The sequence below is a fragment of the Dipteris shenzhenensis genome, chromosome 31 (genome assembly GCF_047967505.1).
Source record: "Dipteris shenzhenensis isolate YYH24624 ecotype China chromosome 31, Dip_SZ_1.0, whole genome shotgun sequence".
Classification (NCBI taxonomy): domain Eukaryota; kingdom Viridiplantae; phylum Streptophyta; class Polypodiopsida; order Gleicheniales; family Dipteridaceae; genus Dipteris; species Dipteris shenzhenensis.
The window spans coordinates 25,362,546-25,368,545 of NC_141626.1; positions in this window are offsets into that span (position 1 = coordinate 25,362,546).

A 6,000-nucleotide genomic window follows, 5' to 3' on the forward strand; every position below is an offset into this window, starting at 1 on the left:
GGCATTTGAGTAGCTCGGTTATCCGGTAGGTCCTGGTTTGGACACCAGATGGGGGCCATGTGTGGCGTGATGGCTAGACGGCTTCAGATAGAGTTGGCACACCGCCAACTAGGTTACATGCAAGTGCGGGAAGGCATCCCTTGACTGACTGCACTGAGGGTAGATGGAGCATTTCCCGGGGCAGCCCACTCTTGGGTTACGGGGCCCGTTTGGAGCCTCAGATGATCCCGAATGGCTCTAGGTCGAATGGAGACCGTAGGTTAGTTGCTCTGTTTTGCGCACCGGTTCTATCGTATGGTCGGTGGCCTGTTTCATGACCGACCCCCAGTCGACCGTTTTGGGCGGATTGGGTCGATCACCCAATTGAGCCTAACCGACTACGACTGCTGGCTATATAAGAGCAAGCCCGTGAAGCCCATTTCATCACTGGCTACAGCAACCCTGATTCTTTAGCATTCAGCCTCCGTCTTCTACTGTTTCCAGCATGCCATCGAAGCTTCTTTCACAGGAGCACACGGTTGGGAGGTAGCGCCATCTATTGTATCAGTTCTACAGTAATCAAATTTTTGATTCTCCATACTATCTTGTTTTCTCTCTTGTGTACGAGATCCTGTTATCTGTTGAGCACAGACGTATTATTTTCTTACATGGTATCAGAGCTTGGACTCTAGCAAGAAGATTTGGTAGTGTGTTTCTGTTTGCGAGCAGATTGTGAGAGATGGCCTAGCCCGCAAGGCTGCGAATCCCACCGTTCAGCGAAAGCGGAAAGTTGGATGGCTCTAACTATCCACTCTAGAAGTTCAAGATGAAGACCATCCTAAGCGCATATGAGCTTTGGGACACTACTACTGGGGTGGACGTGAGGCCGATTGCGAGACTGGATCCAGCCAATGCAGGACAACAAATAGTACCAACTGCGGATGAGATTCTCACGTGGACAAGAAGAAATGCAGATGCACTGTGTTCTATTGTCTGCAGTGTTAGTGATTCCGTCATGGCATTAATTCAACATGTCACCACAGCGGAGGAGGCATGGAAGGTCTTGAAAAATTAGTACAAGACCACGAATCAAACGCAGATTCAAAATCTGGAGACTCAACTCGCAAACGAGAAGTTGTCTGAGTTTGAAGCGACAGAGAAGTTCATCACCAGGGTGAAGAATCTGCACGATCAGATGACTGTGATTGGCATCACCATCACCAGCGAGAATCTAGCACGAAGTGCATACAGATTCTCCCACCAAAGTACGACGGTCTTGTTACGACGCTGAATACGCAGAACAGAAATCTACCCCTCAACTTTGAGGATTTCAGCGCGATGCTTTTGGAGGAGGAGATGCGTCAAAAGACGAGGACTGGAGAAGATTCGGCTTTCTGGACCAGATCAAAGAAAGGTAAGGGTAAGGACTCTGGTAACCCATCTTCTTCTGATGATAAAAAGAGAAAGAAGAAGATCAAGTGCTTCTATTGCAATAAGGCAGGGCACAAACAGAATGGGTGCCGAAAGAAGATTGCAGATGAGAAGAACGGAGTAAAGAAAGAGTCCAGCAACAGCGCGTAGGCAACACCAATAGAGCTATTCGTAGCAATTGAGGAGATTTGCATGGAGGCAGTTCATGTACCTGCGGATGAACCTTGGATCATTGACAGTGGTGCATCGTGCCACATGACCAGTCGAAAGGATTGGTATACCTCTCTACAGCCGGTAGGGAATGACATCCTCGTAGCAGTCGGCAATGATGCAAAATGTCCAGCAAAAGGAAAAGGTATCATTGCTCTCAAGTTAGATGGAGTTGTTAAACAGTTGTCCGATGTTCTTTAGGTGCCAGATATCAAGAGGAACTTGTTGTCCGTTTCTGCGATCACGGATCGGGACCTCAAAGTTCAATTCGATAAGAATGGTACACAGATCCTGGATCTTCAAGGAAAGGTCATTTGTAAAGGTACACGGTGCAACAACATTTACGAACTCTCAGCTTTCAATGCTCGAGCGGATGTGAAGAACACTAAACTGTGGCATGAGAGGTTTGGTCATCTAAACCTTAGTTCTTTGAAGGAGATGCATAAAAGTGGAATGATTGCAGACCTACCAGAAATTTCATATATGCCCGATGTATGTGAAGCTTGCATGATGGGCAAGTAGCATCGGCATCCCTTTCCTAAAGAGGCCAGCAGGGCAAAGGCTCCTCTAGAGCTCGTTCACACGGACCTCTGCGGAAAGATGGAGACAGAAGCTTTGGGTGGTTCCTACTACTTCATGACGCTAATCGATGACTACAGTAGAAGCATATGGATATACTTCCTGAAGACGAAAGACGAGGCTTTTAGTAGGTTCAAGGAATGGCATGTAATGGTCTAGAAAGAATCGAGGAGGAAGGTGAAGAAGTTGAGATCAGACAGAGGTGGAGAGTTCACATCGACTGAATTCGAAAGTTACTGCAAAAGTCACAGGATCAAGAGACAGAAACCCCCGCCACATACATCACAACAAAATGGAGTAGCAGAATGCAAGATGCGCATCATCTGCGAAATGGGCCAGGGTATGATGAAAGGGAAAGATTTGCCAAAGACTTTCTAGGCTGAAGCATGTAACACTGCAGTTTACATCCTGAATCGTAGCTACACGAAGGTTGTGAACGGGATGACTCCACTGCAAGCCTTTTCTGGTAAGAAACCTTCAACTGCACATTTCAGAGTTTTTGGATGTGACTGTTTTGTGCATGTCCCTGATGCTACCAGGACCAAATGGGAACCGAAGAGCTAGAAGTGTATTTTCTTGGGCTACAGTGAAGAGGCGAAGGGTTACCATCTCTATAACCCTGTTACCAAGAAGGTAATTATAAGTCGCGATGTGGTCTTCTCAGAATAGCCGCATCAATTGGAGGAGGATGCTTCCTTCCCAGATAGCTAGGACCAGGATATCCATACAGTACCACCACCAACAGCAGACCGAACTCCCCCAATGGTGCTTGGGCGGATTCAAGACAAAGAAGATGAAGAAGAGCCTACAGAACCACAATGGCAACGGCCATTCCTGAAGTGGGTAAAGCAGCTTTTGGACGGCAGAGAACCTCCAGCCATTGAGGAGGAACCATCCAAATACCACCGGTCCAAGAGATTAGAGAAGCAAAGAAGGGCGCAAGAACACTTGGTCAACTATGCGTTGATGACAGAAGTGATCCGTGCTGATGAACCCAAGTGTCTTGAAGAGGCACAGGGCGATGATAGGTGGATGGAGGCTATGCAGTCAGAGTATGGCTCCATAATGAAGAACAACACTTGGGACCTTGTGGATCGACCACCAAAACACAAGGTAATTGGAACTAAGTGGGTGTACAAGACCAAGTACAAGTCTGACGGCACGTTGGATAAGTACAAGGCTCGGCTCGTGGCAAAAGGATTTGCACAGGTACATGGTTTTGATTATCAAGATACTTTTGCTCCCACAACTCGACTAACCACAATTTGCAGTGTTTTGGCTTTAGCTGCCCAGGGAAGTTGGCATGTGTTTCAGATGGATGTGAAATCCGCCTTTCTGAATGGAGATCTCAAGGAGGAGGTATACGTGGAACAACCACCAGGTTTTGAGATCTCGGTTCAGAAGGTAAAGTCTGCAAACTAAAGAAGGCACTTTACGAGCTGAAACAGGCCCCACGAGCATGGTACCAGCGAATGGATACCTACTTTCTGAAAAACGGGTTCAGGAGGAGCCCAACTGATGCAAATTTGTATATCTTCAGAGAAGGAGGCATGTGTATGATCGTGGTCCTTTATGTGGACGACCTTGTCATAACAGAGAACCATGAAGAGAAGATCTCGCAGACGAAGCATTTGCTAGGAAGAGAGTTTGAAATGACAGACCTCGGACTGATGCATTTCTGTTTGGGGATTGAAGTTTGGTAGGAGCTGAAAAATAATCATGGCACATGGATACCTATGGATTGTGATGTAGTGGACACCACAGAGATAGAGGTACATATGCCCAATGGGGATATCAATATCTTGAGGTCACAGGTAGTTAGAGCTTGAAGCACATTCAAGAATACATAGTTGTCACCTTTGACGATAGTGATTTTTTCTTTACACTAAATGGGAAGATAGTAAGAAGGCGACTCGAAGGAACATCAATGCTTGAGAAATGGAACCCTCCTTGTAACTTGTCCATTCATACTGGTATTGAATAAATGTAATGGTTTTTGAAGTGTGATGTCATTTGTACTGGCAATCAGTATACTTAATAAAATTAGTAGTTTTTGATGTGTGTTGTAATAGTTTTGAAAATATGATATAGTTTTTGAAGTGTATTGTAATAGCACTTGAATAAATGTAAAAGTTTTGAAACTGTGTTGTAATAGTTTTTGTTAAGTGTGATGTCATTTGTACTAACATAAGGCCCCCTAAATTCCAAAAAAAAAATCCATTATTTTGGGTGGTGGGGGAGCAGGAGTGGAATATGATGCCAAATTATTTAGGCCAATATATTACATTTTCCAATATTTTATTACCTAAATTGTAGTCAGACTTTTAAGGTATTTAAAGAGACTGAAGTCAACTATATAAAGGACCATTAGGTATGACATAGCCTTTATTGTCCTCACCTCCTAGACAGGCTGCTCTTGCCATCTTCCACAAACCTCCAATGGCCACACCCCATGAGGCATACCATGACTTCTCGCTTCTACTCATCATTCAAGTAGAGAGGCAGAGTTGTATGACATTTTTTATTGTCAAATAGATGTCATCGGCACAGTCCACAAGCATCTAGATCTCTTTAGAGATGTGGTAGATTACGTGAGAGAGAAAATGAAGCCTTACTTGATCCGGCTAAACATAGATAGAGTACAGTGGGTTCTTATGAATCTCCTCATCGATTGTCACCGGGCTAATAGCACTTTCAAGTTTAGGTTGCAAAGAATTTGCAAATCCCTTAGTCCGAAAAGTTTATAAGGATTTCCAAGGATGAAGAGTTGGATCTGCAAGCGGGTCCTTAGAAACTCATTTTGTATCCTTGGAAATAGCCTATTGTGTAATTCTTTTGGAAATGGAGGACACAAATACACCTCCATTCAGCAATGTAGAGCCAACTCTTCTTCTAGCAACACGGCAAGATGTGGATGTAGAGGAGAATCCTGATGTGGTTGTGGAAGCCGCTGTTGCTCTAGATTGGTCTAGTACAACTTTGGACAAGGGAACGCACACAATAGAAATAGAGCAAATGATAGAGTTGAGCAGGCAGGACATCATCCCCCACAGGACAACCAGAAAAGGAAGAGGAGGAAGGAGAGTAAAAAGAGGAGGAAGAGGGTATGACGGATGAGGTTTTGACCCTTCCGTATATTTTGATTGAAAAAAAAGAATATGTACTATTGATTGACATTTAATATATTAAAAATTTGAGAGAAGAGGAAGTACTGGGGGCACTCTTCGATTGGGAGAGTAGTAGTAACTTAGGTTACCCAGAAGAGGGGTTGGATAGGTGCATAGATTTGGCACCTGCAAACACTTTGGAGCATCCGATCTTAACTATGTGGGAGGAAATGCATGACTCTACTAATGCAGCAGTTACAGAGACAGAGTTCCGTGAGGTCCAAGAAAGATTGGAGGTAGAGAGGGCATAGAAATGCTAGAGACTTGAGAATATTGCAGAGGCCTCATCATCAGCACCACCTCCAGCAATTGATGAGAACAAATGCTCCATCGATATAACTCTGGACAAACAAGATGCTCCCCACATTGTAAGTTCATGATATTTTGTCAATATGAATGAATTTATGTTCTTAGTTTGGCATTGAGAAGATTACTGATGTTATCTCAATTTTCAGGACGTCATCGAAGTTGATAAGTTTGCAACACGTAAAGGGGGTCGAGGTGACAACATTGGTGTGGATTTAGCACTAGGACGCTACATGGGAATGTTCGAGCACCATAGCCTAGTGTGCTTCCATACTTTGTTCTCCCCTTATGGGAAGGAAGAGATGATAAAGTGCAGGGCACTGTCAAA